We start from the raw sequence: 23,145 nt of genomic DNA on the forward strand, positions 1-23,145 counted from the left end.
AACTATATAGTAATGTAAAACAAGGTACAAGGTGTCTATAGGACAGGGGAGATTTTGAATTTCTGCTCACACTAGTGGACACTGGACACGTTTGGATTGTGTGAGGCCCACTGAATATCTGAGCGCTATGTCACAGGCTCGATGGCACAGCTGTGACCAAAGTGACTAGAGGATAAGTGAGATTTTGAATTTCTGCAGACACTTGTGGACACTGGACACTTTTGGATTGTGTGAGGCCCACTGAATATCTGAGCGCTATGTCACAGGCTCGATGGCACAGCTGTGACCAAAGTGACTAGAGGATAAGTGAGATTTTGAATTTCTGCAGACACTTGTGGACACTGGACACTTTTGGATTGTGTGAGGCCCACTGAATATCTGAGCGCTATGTCACAGGCTCAATGGCACAGCTGTGACCAAAGTGACTAGAGGATAAGTGAGATTTTGAACTTCTGCAGACACTTGTGGACACTGGACACTTTTGGATTGTGTGAGGCCCACTGAATATCTGAGCGCTATGTCACAGGCTCGATGGCACAGCTGTGACCAAAGTGACTAGAGGATAAGTGAGATTTTGAATTTCTGCAGACACTTGTGGACACTGGACACTTTTGGATTGTGTGAGGCCCACTGAATATCTGAGCGCTATGTCACAGGCTCGATGGCACAGCTGTGACCAAAGTGACTAGAGGATAAGTGAGATTTTGAATTTCTGCACACACTTGTGGACACTGGACACTTTTGGATTGTGTGAGGCCCACTGAATATCTGAGCGCTATGTCACAGGCTCGATGGCACAGCTGTGACCAAAGTGACTAGAGGATAAGTGAGATTTTGAATTTCTGCAGACACTGGACACTTTTGGATTGTGTGAGGCCCACTGAATATCACAGCGCTATGTCACAGGCAGAAATTGGCTAGTGTATCACAAACTACAAGGTGTATGTAGAATTGGGCAGAGTAGGAATCTCCCTAGAGTGCAGGTCTGTAAGAACGGAACATGTCCTCGACTTATTCTCACAGAGTGACACAGATAGCTTCACTGTGGCTGTGATAACAGCCGTTACACGGTACTGTGTGAGGAGCGTACACCGCTGTATGGTGTGAAAAAATGCACGCTCAGTACCTCAGCAGGACAAAAAAAAAAAATTGGGATTGCTTTTAAAAAAGCAGTTTGCAGCTCAGTACCTCAGCAGGACAAAAAAAAAAATTGGGATTGCTTTTAAAAAAGCAGTTTGCAGAGCAGTGGGTAAACAGCAATGCAGCTGTCAGGAAGCCTTAGAAGGCAGCCCAACAACCAACACCACTGATACACCACAATATAGCCTCCCCTTGCACTGCACACACAGTGACTGGTGTGTTGTACAGGCACAATCGCTAGCAGCAGAAGCAGTTTTTTTTTCTTCTTCCCTGCCTAACACTCTCCCTACAGAATCAGCAGCAACCTCTCCCTATGCTAAGATCGGCAGAAGTAAGATGGCGGTCGGCGTGCACGCCCTTTTATACCCCCTGTGACGCCCACCAAAGCAAGCCAATCACTTGCATGCCCTTCTGAAAGATGGTGGTGACCCGTGCCTATGTCATCACGTTGCCCATAGTGTCCGTGGATCCTGATTGGCTGAAAAAGAGCGCAAAACAAACTTTTGAAACGTGACTTTGGCGCGTAAGTCGCTGACCTCGTGGCCGACCTCATCCTAGGGTCGGGTTTCGTTTCATGAAACCCGACTTTGCTAAAAGTCGGCGACTTTTGAAATTTTTCGACCCGTTTCGCTCAACTCTAATTGTGTGCATTAACCCTGTACTGTAACATTAGTGCGTAAATGCAACAGCAGGATTTATTTATCTATCCTGACTCTATTGTGAATATTCTACATGTATGCTCTCCTGCTTTCAAAGATGGAATTTGAGCCAGTATGTGTGTTTTGTGATAAGGGTCCCTTAGGAATTTCTTTGTCTAACAGACTTAAATAAAACATAGGAAAGTGGGAGAAACGAAACTAGGTGAGAAACACACCTAGACTCTTCTGATGGGTGTAGATAGAATTAAACTTTAGCCAATTATATGTATGCTAATGCCAACACATATTTAGAGATAAGCTGAGCAAAATATATTGTTACCATGTATGACTATTAAATACTTTGATAAGATGATGTCATGAGGTAATAACAGGAGATCTGCTTTGATGCTCAATTTATCAGCGTAGCTCTTCCGTGCACATTTTTGAATTTTACAATTTAATTTGGAGCAGGCACAACGTCTCAGAACATCCCACATTATGTGGTCACGGCAGTAAAGAATTACTCTATTGTAACAGAGGTAGGCACATACAGTAAATGTCCCTGTGCAGAAACAATATATGGGCCCTTTGCAGCCAAATAGCTCATCATAATGCACAATTCCACCTGTTTTGGAAATAGTAATGGTCCCTTTACCTGTTAGACCCTTGTGCGGTTGCACAGGATGCACCAATGGTATGTCCGACCTTGTATGTGATATAGCTGTGTCCATTATCCCGGTGTATTAGAAAAGGCTTTTCATGCTGTTTTTGCTGCTGAAGCTGGTCAGAGTGAAGTAGGGCTCCATTCCCAGGTGGCATTAGAATTTCTTGTTACATCTCCGAGTATGACACTGTAAGGAGGAAGACTGGGCTTTGGGTGCTGACAGAACACCGGGTCCAGAATTTCTGGGACCGCACCTCTTGTTGCAGGGAGGAAGGAATTTGAGGATGGAGATGACCCATGACCTGCATAGAGGGGGCGTGGTAAGCCAGGGGAAGAGGGAGAGTTGAGCGTGGGAAAAGGCAGAGAGTTCCCAATGCAGGGAAGAAAGAGCAGGGACCTGCTGCGTGATGCGGAGAGAGACAGACTGCAGAGCAGAGACCCAGGACAGGCACAGGGGGGACTCCAAAGTACCAGTGAGGCAGAGAGTTTCCGCTGCAGGGAAGAGAGAGCAGGGACCTGCTGCGTGCCGCGGAGAGAGACAGACTGCAGAGCAGGGACCCAGGACAGGCGCAGAGGGGACTCCCAGGTACCAGTGAGTGTGCAGAGAGACATGTGCTGAGGCAAGCATCGCGGTGCGGCTAACCAGATACCAGCAGGTGTACTGAGAGTCGGGTGCCAAGTGAAGCATTGCAGTGCAGGCATCCAGGTATTGGCAGGTGCACAGGAAAGCACACGCTAAGTAGAAACTTGTGCAGAGCGACACTCTTCGGCTCTGCAGTTCAATTGACTAGGGGCTTAGTGGGCAAAAACCGGTGACCGTCCGCTGCCGCCAGAAGCGGGACCGTGTCTTTGGCGGAGAAGCCTGGAGGCGCAGTATCGGCCTCCGCCGGCATCCCATCACCCATCACTGCAAGCATGTAAAGGACAAGGGAGTCATGATAAGTTGAACCTGATAAAAAAAACTGTTGAGTTAAAAATAACCCTTGTTTAAGTTGTTTAACTCCTTGTTGGCTCCCTGCAAGGAGAACCCCTATTGTGTTAATTAAAACACACCCTTGTTAACCTTTGCTCTGTGCCTCTGTGTTACTGCATCCATTTACCTGCTTTACAACACATCTGATTAGGCTCAGAGGAGCAAAGCTTGTGTAGTGACCCAGTCCAGAGTGTGTCTGTCCCTTTAAGTAATACTGAATTGTGAGTAGCTTCTGTACACTACTGCTCACTCTCTAACTGGTTCTCTACATTATTTGTGAGCTGTAATTCTCAATTTCTAGTCACCTTCATTTTAGATACAATGCATTTCTCGTTTGCTTGTTATGTCGCCATCTAATGGTGAAAGTGTACAATGACTGAATTATTGTTTTGTAAGGATCTGAGATGTGAATTCGGTCTCGTATTGGCCGGCTCCTAGTCACATGGTCAATAGGAGGAGCTGTTTTTCCAGGCAAGTCTGGAATGTTCAGTAGTCTGAGGGATGCCTTCAGGGAGGTTTTTACCTCAAGATCTCCTGCAGGCATAAAAGCCTGAGTTCCCTCTAACCTGTACAGAAATCATTCTATTGCTGACAGGATTCACCACATGTAAAGAATTGCTGACAGTATTCACCACATCTAAAGAATTGCTGACAGGATTCACCACATCTAAAGTCTTTATGACAGGATTCACCACAGTTTCTACATTCCCCTAGAAGTACTTGTGCACATGCCATGACACACTGTAGAGATATCCCCAAGTATAGGTTTGTAACCTCTAATTGCTGCATCTACCTCCCTCTGTAAAATATCAAAAGACATTGTCCAGTGCTCTTAAAGCTTCAGACCCCAATCACATCTCAGCATGTAAGTGTGAACTGTAATTGCTGTGGACTACCCATGAGAGACTGTTCCTTAGTTGTTCCAAGTTATAATTCCCGTTCCTGCTGAAGTAAAAGCAACTGTTATCCCCGAGACCGGTGTGTGTCATAATGCCTTCGGCTGCGGACACCGTGAGGGGGAGGATAGCAGGGAATGTTCGGCCTGGTCATTACACATGTACAGTAATTATTGGGTGAATCAAGATAACAGTGGACTGAACAGCTATCTCTCCAACCAACAAATTATAAGTATCAAGGTGGCACAAACTAAAACCCTGAGAAAACTTGACCCACCCATGAAACAACGTCCTGCCTGGTTTTGTTTTTAGTCACATTCATCAACTGGCCATTTACCCTGTAGATTAACAAATAAACACTGTAAGCTTGTATTGTGTACATTGAAATTACAAGAGCAAAACCTTCAATTCAAGTCAACGCCTTCATAACTTCAATTAATTTAAATTGAGAGAGGCTATTCTACCATACTAAATGGGACTAAAACTGGTTTATATTTAGAATCTTGGAGGTTCACTAACTTATTGTAAATTATGGCCAGATGCATGTAATCATAAAACAGTTATTAACCAGTAATGTGAGTAGTAATTGTACAATGCCCCTGCAGTGTCACCCTAGAAGAAAGAATTTATTATACATCTCCTATTGAAACAAATGGGCTGGGTCATCCAAAGCAGGAGATGCTCTTTCACTGCTGCTGTCCACCCTGGTGAAAATGGATTTTGAAAGGTCTAATATTTGGCCTCTTTATTAAACTGTCAACATAAAACTGATTGACAAGGACATATAATCAATAAGATCTAATAGAAAAAAGAGGTTAGTGGTCAGTCATTGGTTCTCAGTTCAGTTTGAGATGGGGTTGCTGGATCTTCAGACTCTGTTTTTGAGTCAACACCTGGGAATACTGGAGGACCCTCAGGTATTTTGTGTCAGCCCAACCTTGGTGTAAACACATTCCTGGATTTGTGGTAGGAAGCTGAATTGCAACATGCAATTTGCAAAGTTTATAGACTTTCAAACTTTTCAAAAACTTTATGCAATCCAGAGAACACTTTAATTAAAACAAAGGGGAAGGTGTGACCTTGTCTGTAATTTTACAAAATAACAAATTTAAATAATATAACTTGGCAAAATTACTATTTTGAATAGTTTTAAATCTCACAGTCATCCATGTAAAATATTCTTTACTACTAATGATAGACCCCGACCAGTTTTAACAATTAGTGACTGAACCCTGGTGACTGAGAAGCAATCCAACTTAAAAACACTGTCTCAGTAAATGCCAGGTAATTAGGACACCATGCTTAAAAAGATCATCATGTCAATGTGGATTATGTTTTAATTGACTGTTAAACCCTCAAGTGCTCCAGACTTTATACAGGGCCTGCTCATCAAGAATCACTATGTGGCAAGAGTCCAACATGTCCCACAGCAAGTCCAGCGAAGATTATATAGCCTAAGATGCCCAAGCTTTGCTGTCATCCTTGACCCCCCAATCCTGTCCTTTCACAACTAGACAAGTAATCGTACTTGATGTAGATTTATGGGCTCTGGATACTAAGAAGCAAAACACAGCCCATGTTAGTGCCTATTAATAATTACATCTGCTGCTAATAAAGACATGACCTGCTATAGATAGTGCTGACCATACTTACTCATGGTTGGAAAGTATAATGAGTGTATATTACTAAGGGAACATATAGGTCTGAATAGCAACGGTAGATAAAAAAATGACAAAATATTAAATAAAAGACATTGCAAATTGCGTCTTTTTTCTGCGTTCCAGGAACAATGTTTTTTTTAATGATATTTCATCAGCACAACTTTCAAATATGGGAAAAGTTGAATGGTTCCTCCAATGATAAGAGATCAATTTGCCACAAAAAAAACACAGTTGCAAATTAGTTTTGCCTTTAATTTCACAAAAAAATTTTTGCATCACCATAATCCAATCTTTTCCCCCATACGATTTGTAAAAACCCGCTGGATTCAAAAGGACCAGTAAGGATTTAATAAATAAAAAAAATTGTCACGTGGCCTCTCTTGTCTTCTTCGGTCAAGTCACCGGTGTGTTCATGGCATCTTTGAAGTCTCCTGTCATTTGACATCATTCTGTGTGCAGGAGTCACAAAAGATGGAGATCACCTGGAAGATGCTGATTATGTCGGTCATAAGGAGATGCAGTAGATGGCACAGTGAACGCTATGCCGATAACCAAATCAAAGAAAATGATCAGAGCAGGGCATAGCGATGGGACAGGTGAGGATTTGGAGAAAATTCAAAGCCTAATTACTCTACGTTCAACTTGTATAGAATAAATTTGATGCAAATTGAATTTTCCTACGTAAATTTGAATGGAATTCAAATTTTGTCAGATTTCCTTTCATTAATAACTAAAAAGAGTTCAATCTTCCCACCTAGCTACTTACTATTTGCCTTGTATACTTTTAATATCTCAATATCTCACCTTAGTTGTTTGTTTAATATTATGCTTGATCAGGTGTTCATTAGTAAAGTAGAAAATTGCACTAGTGCCCTCAATTAAGGAAAATCACAAAGTTAAAGAAGCAAAGCAGCAGTCAAACTAGGGATTCTGTGTGTGAAATCCAAAGTGCAAACCAAACAGGAATATAAAAAATGTTTGTCGTTAGGTATTCATTAGTACTTGTCTCGTGCATTTAGTAGCATGTCATAATTTATGCTGTTTTGCCAATATTTAAGTTTATATTTTTTACTGTGTTTTAAAGATTGTTATTATATTGTAATCACCAATAATTTTGTACGTGACTAATTATACTTTTTTTTATATTTTTTTTTTAAGACTATGATTGGATAGGTCAGGTTTGTCCATTAGGGCCCTCACTTATCATGGCCATACCTGAGGTCTGTTGCATAATTAATCCAAGAATATTTTTTAGTATGATTTCTTTGTAGTATAATTGCACATGGGCTTTTTTTTTCTTGATTATTTCACATGATCATAACTTTCAAAAATTATAGAACCGCCTTAAAAGGTGAAATTCAATATATATAGTAAAAATGCATCTTCTGATCTGTTAGAAGCGCTATAGTAAGTTTTCTGAAACTTTAAGGCAAGTACAACCTACTCCAAAAAAAAAGTCAAAATATTCCATGGTAGAAGTATAAAAACATGGGTGCTGGTTATATTTGAGTCTATTAACAGGAAAGTAACATTTTAATACAAGCAAAAACGTCAAAACAAGTCATCTTTGTAAATGATAAGATGTAGGTGTTGTAGTGTTTCTTAAGTATCTTAAAACATTTCTAAAAGATACCGAGATTGGAGGCATTGCCTATTAAGTTGCATGACACATTTGTTATCTCCAAGAGTTTCAATAAATATTCCCATTTTTGTAGAGCGTATGAACCAAAGAATTTTGGGTTTAAAACACAATTTTCTTTTCATTAAATGAGCCCAGAAAAAATATATTTTAAGACATATGTCCAATAAATAGAAAGGAGATCAAGTGGCCTAGAAATCAGAATCTAGTTATCATTTTTGTAGTTTTGGTTAGGAAATTAAAAACGGTATTTGATTATGATTATCGACTCCTAATTAAAGTTTTATTTATGTCCATGCACATACACAGAAAAAATTATTTTATGATATTCTTTTGAGTTTGCATTGCCAGTAACAGTTCTAAAACCAGTTGGCAAAACAAGCACCATCCAAGAACCCTAGTATAAGAGTAGTATGGATATTTAGCCTTTAGCTCCTTCTGGGTTTAACGTTAGTATTAAGGCTTACATTGTCTAAATGGACAGTCGTCAACTGTAGAATATCTTGTAGAAATTATAGATATTTTGATATCAAAGTCTTTTCTTACAGCTAGCGGAAAGAACTTCTGACATATGGAAGGTGGGAAAGAGTTAAATTAATAAGGTGGGTTTCGTAAAAAATGACTGGCGCTGTCAACGCACCAGCTTGAGAGACTCATCTTTCTGTAATTCATCAAGTTCTTGTAACTCATCAGCAGACGGATTTGCAACCAGCGCCATAAAATGACCTCCCGCGGGCTGGGGGAAGATGTTGAAAGTGTCAGTCGTTTGTTCGGATTTGTTTGACGTCGCAAAAAATCCATTGTTTACAACTGATTGTAACTTCTCGGATCATTATTAAAATGCAGTGGCAACAAATATCCCGCTTTAGTTGCAACTTATCTAATAGAAGTAAATTTGTATCATGTAACCAAACAGAATGTTGCCGTTTACTGAACGTGTTAAAAATCTCCATCTGACAAATGACACCTAACTGCTAGTCGACTGTACAGGCGTTCCCATTGGGTGGTCATTTGTTCTGCTTTTATTCCATACTACAGGGAAAAAGTAAAATGACAGATGTCAGTTCATGCCTAGAGGAATTCTATGCTGATCTAATTGTTAAAGCCTTATGTCACAGGGGTAACACATTCTCATTTTACCATCACGTTTTACTTTTTTTTTCCCATTGCTAGGAAATGCACAACGTTCCAGTTAAATTTCTTATAAGGTAAAAGGAAAAGATAAAAACACAAGAAACATGCACCCACTGTATCATATAATGGTGTAACAGTGTCACATTATCGTCAAGCTATTGCATGCTATTCCAAGAGACTTTCCATTGATTGACCTTGCGTTAAGCTTCAGATATATTTTACACATATTTATTACATTCACATTAAACTTGGCAAATGCCCTTAAGGCCCTGACAATCTATATTATGGAAATCCTACCTAAAGATTACAAAAGAGGCTATTATGTAGGATAATGCGTTAAAGGTGCAAAACATAAATTTGTCTTTTTGGAATAAAGAAAAACATCAACTCTACATTACTAAAGTGGAGGCCTCCCAATCAGGACCTTAGGATACAGCTCTCTGGCTTAGGAGAACTCCATGAATTAGAAGAACAGTACATCGATTTACATCTGAAAAGGGCAATATTACCTTTTGCAAAGGGAAACACTATAGGGGATCTCAATACTTTCTCCTACGTTCCTCCATACTGTATTGAACACGCCATGATCAACTTATTGTTGAGGGGGCTTTCTAAGAAAAATGCCTTATCCAAACTAGACTGCCCCTCTAAACTTTGACTTTGAAGTGAAGTTGCAGCAAATAGTTAATGTTTATTGGCTTCATTAAAAACATGAAGCCATCTAAACTTAGACCTGGGTTTGCAAATTTTTTTGTCCACTTGATTTTAGAAAAACAGCAGTTTAATGGTACTGACAAATTCTGAAGACAATTGCTCCTAGACATTATTCTGTAGACTTAAATCACAATGTCAAACCCTGAGAACATGGAAAAATCAGGCTGTAGACCAAATGGTATAATAAAAAATACATTTTTATTTATCAAAAAATTAAAAATATATATATGGCAAGAAAGATGTACATATCAATACAACGCCTCCCGTTGAAGCAAAAGCGAAACACGCGTCGGGGCGGAGGGATGCCCGGGGGACTCCGCATCAGACACATGGCATGGTTGCTTCATTCCACATGAATATATCTATCATTGCTCCCTCATTACTGATATACTGCTAGTCGATAGGATGATGCCTTCAGTATGATACTGTGTGCACATGCCGTTACATTTGGGCATTCATCTGTAGAGCGGCATTTATATATCGCCTGTAATAGTATGTAGCTGTCACTTCAACAGCAATTATATATGCCTGGCAATAGATTAGACACCTATGTGTATAGTGGTTTCAGTATGGTATTATATGATATAATTGGGGAGTCATCAGTTTAAATTCCAGTCCATTGTAATTTCTTTTAGAAAACTACATTACAGGAAGTACTTCGTATTTATATTCATGTAGGTGTTTTTTAAGACACGGTTTTGAAGCGGTATTTATTATCAACTTGTTTGTTGATGTGAAAATCCTTGTTTTTGTGGTTTGATAGTTGAGAGAAACCTCATGGGTAATCGATATCCCTTTTATTGATATGTACATCTTTCTTGCCATATATATTTTTAATTTTTTGATAAATAAAAATGTATTTTTTATTATATCATTTGGTCTACAGCCCGGTTTTTCCATGTTCTCAGGGTTTGACATTGTGATTTATGAATTGTTTTGATGGTATTCAAATTTATTGTGATAGAGGCATTGTTGTGGTGAATTTATTATTCTGTAGACTGTAAGACCGCAAGGGTTGGTTCCTCTCCCCTCTGTACCTGTCACTATTAGTTTTGTTCATTGTAATTTCTATTTGTGTTTTGTATGTAACCCCTTCTCATGTACAGCACCATGGTGCTCTAAAAATAAATAATAATTGCTAAACAGTTGATTTTTGAATAGTCTTTCCGCTGGCCTTTAAGAGTGACGATCTATAAAAAAACTCTTAAAGAAATTCCACTACAAATGGAATTTTAGCCATACATTAGTAGATTAGAAGTTAGCCCTGGCCTGGACTCAAAATTTTGCTAAGCATGTTTTAGAGAATTAGTCATATTTTTGCTTTTGACAGCCATTTTCAAAAAAGTTGCAAAGAAAAAAAGAAGACGTGCTAAAATTGGTTGTCAGTTAGAATATACCGTCTCAGACAGCGGCAGGAAGCGGAAATCTTCTCAAAGTCAATCCACAAAAAACTGTTTTGCCAACAAAATAATTCGAATATAAGGACCACTAGGCTACAAGTAATTCATCGAATGGAATAAGATACAGAATAAATAAAACACCCACAAACATTTTCTACATAAGATATTTTAAACACTGATCAAAATTTTGCAAATGTTATTCTACAAATGTGCTTGTAATTCTCATTTCGCATGTACTTTATCAGCTCCATAGAAGATTCTGCAAAAACTACCGGACTATAGAAGTATGTCATGCTGCACTATGATGGACCCTAAGAACTATTACGGGGTCCGATGGATGTTCAGTTTGTAAGGACGGCAAAAACTTTCTATGTAGTTCTTCTAAATACATCATGCAAAGTGGAACAATGAAATAAAACAACTAGGACTGATGACAATAATTGTAAATAAACTAAAATTGAAAGAGATTTTTCTTAGCAGTATAAATGACTGGCACCTAGTTGGCATTCCCTGCTTGTATATCTCGAACGTAGCCCAAAGCCTCAGTCCTTTTAGCCATATCTATAAATTCTTCTAGTAAAGGTCAGACTGCGTGAGCCCACAGTGCTGAGAATTTACTGGCACAGCTCAGTATCATCATGAAGGATGCTAATCATGTTTCATAAATAAATGCAATAGCTTTGACAATTTTCATTATAGTATCATTTTCACAGAATTAATTTTGAGACATTAACCCCTTCTGTATATGTACAACTCTGCAGGAGCTGCATTCCCGCAAACCGCGATATATATACGACGCTACGATCACGTGAGCACCGTCTTGATGAAATGGGGGCGTCAGCTCTATTTCAGAGCTGTCTGCCTGCAAGCATCGATCGCGGGCGTTTAACCCCTCTGATAAATGACAGTGACATCTTAGGGCATCGCAAAGGAAGGGAGCTTCCATCGACACAAAACTATTGCGTAGTGTCGATGGTCTCCCTGGTGACTTCAGGCCGAAAGATGGACATGGGGTCACCCAGGGATGGTGGCCTGTTAGCTCATTCTCAGAGCAGGAGCTGACATGCCTCCTCCTTGCACCAGAGATGCTGATCTAATGCTCTGCAATGTGATCTGATAATATACAGTTGATGTCCCATCCTGGGATAATGTAAAAAAATTAAAAAAATAAATAAAAATTGTAAAAATATTTAAAAAAAACAAAATAGAGAACAAAAAAGAAAAATTATTATTCCAATAAATAAATTTATGTAAAAACAAAAAAGTACACATATTTGGGGCTCTACAAATGTGACATGGCACCCTCAAACCAGTCCAGCAAAATCTGAACTGCAATATGGCGCTTATTTCCTTCTGAGATTTGCACTGTGCATCAAAAGTAGATTTCAACCACATATGGGGTATTGGTGTACTCAGGAGAAACTGTACAATAATTTTTGGGTTCCATTTTCTCCTGCTACCCTTGTGAAAATAAAATTGGGTCTAAAAACATTTTTGCGGAAAAAAAAGTACCGTATTTTTCACTTTATAAGACTCTATGGATTATAAGAAGCGTCCCAAATTATGAGGAGAAAAATAAGAGAAAAATATTTTTTAATAAAATGGTGGTGCTTTTTATAATATTTGCATGTTACTGATAACCGGGGGTGTTGGCTGCTGTGTAGCGGGGTCCCAGGGTCACTACTGGAGGAGGCAGGAATGGGGTGATGCTGCAGGCTGCAGGCAGTGATGAGGGGGGCTCAGATGTGTGCCGCTGCTGAGGGGGTCTTGTGCTGGTGTCTCAGGGTGCCCAGCGGTTGCTGGCCGGTGCTGCGGGTGTCTCCGATGCCCTGCAGTGTTGCGTGTGTGTCCAGCGCTGACCAGGGCTCTACCAACATTTTGCGACAGGCCAGAGCCCTGGCATTTCCACGGTTCCCTGTGTGTGCGGTGGTTCCAGTAAAATCTGCATGCGCAGATGTGATCTCGGGACCAAGATCTTGAGAGATGAGATTTCAGCGCTGAGATCTGATCTCTCGAGATCTTGGTCCCGAGATCACTTCTGCGCATGCGCCGGTAGCCATTTTTTACCGGGACCACCGCACACACAGGGAACTATGGAAATGCCGGGGCTCTGGCCTGTCGCAAAATGTTGACAGACCCCCAGGCAGCGCTGGACACACACGCAGCACTGCTGGGCACCAGAGACACCCGCAGCACTGGCAAGCAACTGCCGGGCACCCGGACACCCCGTGATCACGGCCTATGGTAAGGCATGTACACCTTATAAGATGCACCCCCATTTTCCCCCCAAACTTGGGGGAAAAAAGTGCATCTTACAAAGCAAAAAATAAGGTAATTTTTTTATTTCCATGGCTCAACGTTATTAACATCTGTGAAGCAACTGGGAGGTTGAAGGTGCTCTCCAAACATGACATGATGCCTGCTGAAAATTCCATCAAAATCTGCTTTCCAAAATGTCACTTCATCCATTCTGAGCCCTACCGTGCTCCCAAACAGTAGTTTTCCTCCACATATGGGATATTGGCGTACTCAAGAGAAATTGCACAACAAATTGGAGTGTCCATTTTCTCCTGCTACCCTTGTGAAAATAAAACATTTGGTGCTAAAATCATTTTTGTGGGGAAATGTGATTTTTTTTTTCTTATTCTTACAGTTTAACATTATAAACTTCTATGAAGCACCTAGGGGTTGAAGGTGTTCACCACCACACATCTAGATAAGTTCCTTGAAGGGTCTAGTTTAAAAATGGGGTTACTTGTGGGGGGTTCAAAAAGTCAAATGGTGATCCTTCCCTTCTGAGCCCTGCCTTGCGCCAAAACAGTAGTTTTCCCCCACATATAGTGTATCAGCGTGATCAGAAGAACTTGCACAACAAATTGCAATGTGACAAAAAGTTAAATGTTCATTTTTTCCTTCCATTAATCCTTGTGAAGCACCTGAAGGACTAATAAACTTCTTGAGTGTGGTTTTGAACATTTTGAGGGGGAAGTTTTCACCAAATTTCTGACATATTCACAAATAAATGCAAGTTGTATTGAACAAATTCTACAACTATCATGAAGTTCAGTATGTCACAAGAAAAGAATTTCAGAATAGGTGGGATCTGTTGAAGCATTCCAGAGTTATTACCATATAAAGTGATACTGGTCAGAATTGTTAAATTTGGCTTGGTCATGAAGATGAAAACATACTTCAGGGTGAAAGGGTTAGTGCCCATGTACCCTATTGCACTATAGTCGTTTATATCACTCCAATGATTTTAAAACAGTCAAACACATCCTAATTTCATGTTTTACGCCACCCAATGGCATACATTCAATGGAGGCAAGCCATTCAGCTGTTTGTGGGATTCAAAGTCTTAAGTGCCCCAATTGTCTGCCATCACTTTCACCTTCCTCAGGACAAACATACCATTAAAGACAATGGAGGAGCAAGGAGACAAATTCCTAGCTCCTCCATTCACTCTGTGTTCATTCCAAGGCAGGTCAATGGGATGCAATTACACTGCTCAAAGAAGTAAAGGGAACACTTAAACAACAGAATATAACTCCAAGTAAATCAAACTTCTGTGAAATCAAACTGTCCACTTAGGAAGCAACACTGATTGACAATCAATTTCACATGCTGTTGTGCAAATGGAATAGACAACAGATGGAAATTATTGGCAATTATCAAAACACCCTCAATAAAGGAGTAGTTCTGCCGGTGGGGACCACAGATCACATCTCAGTAACAATGCTTTCTGGTTGATTTTTTGCTCACTTTTTAATGTTGGTTGTGCTTTCACACTGGTGGTAGCATGAGACGGACTCTACAACCTACACAAGTGGCTCAGGTAGTGCAGCTCATCCAGGATGGCACATCAATGCGAGCTATGGCAAGAAGGTTTGCTGTGTCTGTCAGTGTAGTGTCCAGAGGCTGGAGGCGCTACCAGGAGACAGGCCAGTACACCAGGAGACGTGGAGGGGGCCGTAGGAGGGCAATAACCCAGCAGCAGGACCAATACCTCAGCCTTTGTGCAAGGAGGAACAGGAGTAGCACTGCAAAGTGACCTCCAGCAGGCCACAAATGTGCATGTGTCTGCACAAACTGTTAGAAACCAATTCCTTGAGGATGGTCTGAGTGCCCATATGTATATTATTGTGCCTACCTGTGCTTAACCATCATGTATACAGCCAGAAAAAGTCTGCTGCATGCAGGTGAGCACAATATCATGTTTATTTTAAGAATCACTATTTTCTATGTGTGACAGAGAACTAAGTGGATGTCATACTGTGTGGGGGAACTGACAGGACTTCATCCATTTTAGGGGCACTAAAAAAGACCTCATGATGTGTTAGGTTACTGACAAGGCATGAAAGTGTGTGAGGGCATTAAGTTGTACTGTGAGGCGTGCTCAAAGTGGGCATTATATTATGCGAATGGGATATAAATATAGCAACATACTGTGTGGGAGCACGAGGCGTGGCATAGTATTGTATTATTAGAGCACTTAGGGGCATCATACTGTGTAGGGGCACAGAAGGAGCATTCTACTGTCTGTGGGCATTAATGAGGTGTAATCACTGTGTCAGGACACTATTACTCCACCAAATTATAATGAAGTGCTTTTCCTATAAACAACATTTATCACCTATCCACAGGAAAGATGATAAATACAGTATATGACCACTGAACACGAGCAGCGGGATGCTAAAGTCCCCTATGTGAACAGAGCGATAGTGAGCACGTGTGACCACGGCTCCAATAAGTGTATAAAGAATTGGTGGTTGCACATGCTCACTATCGCTCCATTCACACAGGGGACATGGCCATCACTGTTATTCTAATTGTACATACTTGTTGAAGCATCACATGCTGGAAACAAAGTTATGTACCCACAATTTTGTCTCCCCCATTTTGGAGATTTTGTGTGCAATTATGGCTAATCCTCTCTGTTTTTATATATTCTTCCAATACACACAAACAAAATAAACATGTGTATAACAAAACTTGTAACTGCAAAATTTTTCTGGGATAAATGCATCATTTTCTGCAACAATTTGAAGGGCCAACACTTTCATGACTGTATGTTGCTATAGGGACAACCCTTTTATTTATGTATTTTTCTGAAAATTTGTACATAAAATATATCAAAGATGCTAAAACGTTATTGATTTGTTGATAATGTAATATAATTGTTATATTTTAAGTGACCCACAGAGCTGGACTTCAAAAGCATTTGCCCTTCTATCAGGTTGCCAGATATTGGTCCTGGGGATGTTGTTGTAAGCTCCAGCCTTACACAGTTGTTCTGTGAGTGAATCCATAACCCTCCCTTGCTTTCTTTTTGTGCATTATAGTCTATTTTGAATTTTTTTTCAACAGGGAAATAAGGTACAGACATAGATGACAGGTTGTCATTTCAAGGAATCATTGGTTGTCAATCTCTCTCCCCGTAAATTCTGTTCCTAATATCATTTAAATCTTGTTATGGTGACTTATTGTCTGTATGTAGCCGCTGACAATACAATACCTGCTCGTCTGTGCTTAAACTGCTCCCTGGCTCCCTCTGGAGAGATGTAACAGACATTTTGCAGCGTTCAGACTGGAGGATTTAAGTTACAGCTTCCTATAAATGTACCTGGCAGTATCTCAGCTAAAAACAGCAGATTAGTCTTGAAACTAGTCTGAAAATAGAAAAACATCCGTCTCCCACCTACACGGTCTCTACAAATAAATAGCTAGTGAAATTTATACTGAAAGTACACAGGCTGCCTAAAATATAAAAGAAATACTCATTCTCACTGATCGCTCGGTACAAAGCAAGATCGGAATGCAGTACATGGACTGGTCGTCGGCTCTCCCCACCCAAGCATGACAGGCTCATAGAAATACATTGAAGGAAAGAATTATTTGATCCCATGCTGATTTTGTAAAATTAACTTACCCTTAAAACTATGGACTGTTCATACCTTTGTCAGTGGGCAAACTTACAAAATCAGCAAGGGATCAAATAATTATTTCCTTCACTATATATGAAGCGGTCACACTCGGGTTAGGAGAATCGGTTGTCAGTCCATGCACTGCATTCCAAACTCGTTCCAGTTTATACAGCAGTCTGACTGCGCCACAAGAATAATTTTTATTAGCCGGGCAACTCCTTTAATCCTGCAGGCATGGAAGCTACAATGGCATAAGTAGGATAGTAATTTGCACAAGAGAAGAAAAGTCAAAGAGAATGCTGAGATGAATTAGTGTATGCATATATCCATAGTGAATGACAAGCTGACCAAACACTCTAAAAATATTCACCTCAACCGATCCCTCGCAGCTCATGTTACAATGATTAACTAGTTCCCGCAGGTCTCTTCTATTTGGTCCAGTCTTAGCGCATCGGTAATGTATAGAATTGCCTGCACTGAGGTTTTTTAAGAATTATTTTTGTCAACTGTTCAACTCCTTTAGTCCTGTAGGTATGGAAGACGTAAGGGTACATAGAATCATAGAATAATAGAATCATAGAATCGTAGAGTTGGAAGGGACCTCCTGGGCCATCTGGTCTAACCCCCTGCTCAAAGCAGGATTCGCTAAATCATCCCAGTTAGATGTCTGTCCAGCCTCTGTTTGAAGACTTCCATTGAAGGAGAACTCACCACTTCTCGTGGTAGCTTGTTCCACTCATTGATCACTCTGTCAAAAAGTTTTTTCTAATATCTAATCTGTGTCTCCTCCCATTCAGTTTCATCCCATTGCTTCTAGTCTTTCCTTGTGCAAATGAGAATAAAGTTGATCCTTCTACAATGTGACAGCCCTTTAGATATTTGTAGACAGCTATTAAGTCTCCTCTCAGTCTTCTCTTTTGCAAACTAAACATTCCCAAATCCTGCAACCTTTCCTCATAAGACAGGGTTTGCAGACCAGTCACCATTCTGGTCGCTCTTTTCTGAACTTGCTCCAGTTTGTTGATGTCTTTTTTAAAATGTGGTGCCCAAAACTGGACACAATATTCCAGATGAGGTCTGACCAAAGAGGAGTAGAGGGAAATAATGACTTCACGTGATCTAGACTGTATGCTTCTGTTAATACATCCTAGAATTGCATTTGCCTTTTTTGCTGCTGCATCACACTGTTGACTCATATTCAGTCTGTGATCTATTAGTATACTCAAGTCTTTTTCACATGTGCTGTCACTTAGCCCTATTCCTCCCATTCTGTATATGCTTTTTTCATTTTTATTGCCCAGATGTAGTACTTTGCATTTCTCCCTGTTAAAAACCATTCTGTTAGTTGCTGCCCACTTCTCCAGTTTATTTATATCTTTTTGAATCCTCTCTCTCTCGTCTCTAGTATTAGCTATCCCTCCTAGCTTTGTGTCATCAGCAAATTTAATCAGTTTACCCTCAATTCCTTCATCTAAATTGTTGATAAAAATGTTGAACAATACAGGGCCCAGGACAGAGCCCTGTGGTACCCCACTTGAGACATTCTTCCAACTGGATGTGCAGTCATTTACAACCACTCTTTGGGTCCGATCACTAAGCCAGTTATGAATCCACCTAACAGTTGCCTTGTCCATTCCATACTTAGTCATTTTTTCAATAAGGATTGTATGAGAGACTTTGTCAAATGCTTTGCTGAAGTCAAGATATACTATATCTACAGCATTTCCTTGATCCACCCAATCAGTGATTCCGTCATAGAAGGAAATTAAGTTAGTCTGACATGACTTATTAGTTACAAACCCATGCTGACTCTGTTTAATCACTTCATTCTTATCCAGGTACTGACATACATGTTGTTTAATAATTTGTTCAAAGATCTTTCCTGGTATAGAAGTCAGACTCACCGGCCTATAGTTGCCTGGGTCCACCTTCTTCTCCTTTTTGAAGATAGGAACAACATTTGCTCTTCTCCAGTCTTCTGGCACTTCTCCTGTTCTCCAAGAATTTTCAAAGATTATGGAGAGGGGTTCAAAAATTTCTTCTGCTATCTCCTTCAGTACTCTGGGGTGTAATTCATCTGGACCTGGAGACTTGAATTCATTTAGGTTAGCTAAGCGTTTCCTCACTATCTTTCTGTTTATAGATATCCTGGATTCTTCTATTCCCTTAATAGGACAGTGAATAACAGTTGATGCTACATTTCCTTTCTGAGATAAAACAGATGCAAAATAGGAATTTAAAAGTTCAGCCTTCTCAACATCGTGTCTTACCATTTCATCATTTTCATCCTGTAAAAATCCTATAGCATCTTTGACTTTTCTTTTACTTTTGACATATCCCCAAAATCCTTTATTATTGCTTTTGACATCTCTTGTAAGCCTCAATTCATTTTCAGCTTTAGATAATCTGATTTGTGCCCTGCAGGTTACGTATATGATAATAATTTACACAAGAGAAGAAAGAGGGGAGTAGAAGGCTGGGAAGAGTTGGTGAATGAATACTTATTTATATGCCTATTGGAGTAACTACATGACCAAATATATTTATTAATCCTATGCCTCCAAAGTTTTTGATGGTAGTCTGAAAGCGCGGCAGCCAGTAATGGCTCTGATGAACAAACTGTTGCTTTTGTAAGTGATGGTCCATTTTTTCCAGAACTAATTTCTGTACTTAAAAGGATTATTCCAAAAATGACAAGTTATCTCCTATCCATAGGATAACCGACAACTTGCTGAATGCTGAGAGTCTGACCTCTGGGACCCCAGAGATCCAGAGATCTGGAGCACGGGCTCTGGAATTCCAAGAACCGAGCTTTGGAGTCCCGCTTTGAATGAAGTGGAGGGGCACATGCTCAGTCTCAGCAGTCTCCTAGAAAATAAATGAAGCAGAGTACAGCATTCAGTTCTTTCCTGCGGTCCCATAGGCAATGAATGGAGCAGAAGTCAAGCATTTGCACAGCCGCTCCAATCAAGATGAGGGTGAAAGGCCTGGTTTTCGGGGTTCTAGAGCCACAAACAGATAAGCAAGTAATTCATGATCCTAAGTATGGCGGGGTAAATTGTTATTCTAGGAATAACCTTTCAATGCCAACTGTCGACAATAATCTGGCTTGTATGTGTAAGAATTTTTCTGAAGCAATGGACTTTGTGGCTGTTCGTCAGATTTAATAAAGACATCCTTTTTGACATCAACATTATATGAAGGAACCTTTAGAACTGAATTAATCAGAAGATAAAATTAACTGATTTGACACAAATAATCTTTGCATTTATTCAAAGAAAACATCACAGATTAAGAGAATGCATTAGCTTCCAGAGGTTTCTTTGCGAATATAACGCTTCACCATCTAGTAACTGACAAATTACATGTATTGTTAATACCCGATAGGACACATTAGCAAAGAAAACTTTATATAAGTTACACACACATAATCATCATTCAAAACTGTAGTTCTAATGGTCTCACAATTGCACAGGACCAAAAACATATATTATCCAATTTATGACTAGGCCAATTTCCCCGTTTCATATACAAAAAAAAAGCATGTAGATATACAGTGCCTTGCGAAAGTATTCGGCTCCCTGGAACTTTTCAACCTTTTCCCACATATCCTGCTTCAAACATAAAGATACCAAGTGTTAATTTTTGGTTAAGAATCAACAACAAGCGTTACACAATTGTGAAGTTGAACGAAATTTATTGGTTATTTTAAATTTTTGTGGAAATTCAAAAACTGAAAAGTGGGGCGTGCAATATTATTCGGCCCCTTTAACTTAATACTTTGTTGCGCCACCTTTTGCTGTGATTACAGCTGCAAGTCGCTTGGGGTATGTGTCTATCAGTTTTGTACATTGAGAGACTGAAATTCTTGCCCATTCTTCCTTGGCAAACAGCTCTAGCTCAGTGAGGTTGGATGGTGATCGTTTGTGAACAACAGTTTTCAGCTCATTCCACAGATTCTATATTGGATTCAGGTCTGGACTTTGACTTGGCCATTCTAACACCTGGATACGTTTATTTGTGACCTAATCCATTGTAGATTTTGATTTATGTTTGGGATCATTGTCTTGTTGGAAGACAAATCTCCATCCCAGTCTCAGGTCTTTTGCAGACTCCAACAGGTTTTCTTCAAGAATGGTCCTGTATTTGGCTCCATCCATCTTCCCATCAATTTTAACCATTTCCCTGTCCCTGCTGAAGAAAAGCAGGCCCAAACCATGATGCTGCCACCACCATATTTGACAGTGGGCATGGTGTGTTCAGGGTGATGAGCTGTGTTGCCTTTACGCCAAACATATCATTTGGCATTGTTGCCAAAAAGTTTGATTTTGGTTTCATCTGACCAGAGCACCTTCTTCCACATGTTTGGGGCGTCTCCCAGGTGGCTTGTTGCCAACTTTAAATGACACTTTTTATGGATATCTTTGAGAAATGGCTTTCTTCTTGCCATTCTTCCATAAAGGCCAGATTTGTGCAGTGTAAGACTGATTGTTGTCCTATGCACAGACTGTCCTACCTCAGCTGTAGATCTCTGCAGTTCATCCAGAGTGATCATGGGCCTCTTGGCTGCATCTCTGATCAGTCTTCTCCTTGTTTGAGATGAAAGTTTAGAGCGACGGCCGGGTCTTGGTAGATTTGCAGTGGTATGATACTCCTTCCATTTCAATATGATCGCTTGCACAGTGCTCCTTGGGATGTTTAAATTTTGGAAATCATTTTGTATCCATATCCGGATTTAAACTTCTCCACAACAGTATCACGGACCTGCCTGTTGTGTTCCTTGGTCTTCATGATGCTCTCTGTGCTTCAAACAGAACTCTGAGACTATCACAGAGCAGATGCATTTATACGGAGACTTGATTACACACAGGTGGATTGTATTTATCATCATTAGTCATTTACGACAACATTGGATCATTCAGAGATCCACACTGAACTTCTGGAGTGAGTTTGCTGCACTGAAAGTAAAGGAGACAAATAATATTGCACGCCCGACTTTTCAATTTTTCTATTTCCACAAAAATGTTAAATATCCAATAAATTTCGTTCAACTTCACAATTGTGTCCCACTTGTTGTTGATTCTTCACCAAAAATTTACATTTGGTATCTTTATGTTTGAAGCATGATATGTGGGAAAAGGTTGAAAAGTTCCAGAGAGCCGAATACTTTCACAAGGCGCTGTAAGAGCCCTAAAATTGTTCCTTTCTTGGTTATTCAAATAATTTTATCCTTTTTCACGATATGTGGGACCTAATTTTTATGACATTTTTGGTGTTTGCTTTTTTTTTATCAATATAAGGATTAACGTAAACAAAAAAAGGAAATAGGAGTCTGTTTTTCAGGTTGTTTTTTTTTCTTGTGACCACAAAGGGCTAGATACACATTACATTTCTAGCCATTGTCAAACTCATACCTACAGGAGGTATTCACCAGATGGTGGCCACTGTCAGGCTGGATACTGAGGCATCCGGCCACCATAGAGACCCATTGTAATGAAATGTATACACATGGTATACATTTTTTTGCAGTGGCTCTCTGTATAAGAAAGTGCAGTCTACTGTGGTTTCATATACAGTTAAATAAATTGCATGTGTTACGGCACTGTTGAAGTAACATATACAATTTATGTGTTACGGCACTGTTCTTCCCTATCATAGAATCATAGAATCATAGAATCATAGAATCATAGAATCGTAGAGTTGGAAGGGACCTCCTGGGCCATCTGGTCCAACTCCCTGCTCAAAGCAGGATTCGCTAAATCATCCCAGTCAGATGTCTGTCCAGCCTCTGTTTGAAGACTTCCATTGAAGGAGAACTCACCACTTCTCGTGGCAGCCTGTTCCACTCATTGATCACTCTAACTGTCAAAAAGTTTTTTCTAATATCTAATCTGTGTCTCCTCCCATTCAGTTTCATCCCATTGCTTCTAGTCTTTCCTTGTGCAAATGAGAATAAAGTTGATCCTTCTACAATGTGACAGCCCTTTAGATATTTGTAGACAGCTATTAAGTCTCCTCTCAGTCTTCTCTTTTGCAAACTAAACATTCCCAAATCCTGCAACCTTTCCTCATAAGACAGGGTTTGCAGACCGGTCACCATTCTGGTCGCTCTTTTCTGAACTTGCTCCAGTTTGTTGATGTCTTTTTTAAAATGTGGTGCCCAAAACTGGACACAATATTCCAGATGAGGTCTGACCAAAGAGGAGTAGAGGGAAATAATGACTTCACGTGATCTAGACTGTATGCTTCTGTTAATACATCCTAGAATTGCATTTGCCTTTTTTGCTGCTGCATCACACTGTTGACTCATATTCAGTCTGTGATCTATTAGTATACCCAAGTCTTTTTCACATGTGCTGTCA

Source organism: Dendrobates tinctorius, unplaced genomic scaffold, assembly GCF_039654945.1.
Source record: "Dendrobates tinctorius isolate UK_male_01 unplaced genomic scaffold, ASM3965494v1 ptg000230l, whole genome shotgun sequence".
NCBI classification, from domain to species: Eukaryota; Metazoa; Chordata; class Amphibia; order Anura; family Dendrobatidae; genus Dendrobates; species Dendrobates tinctorius.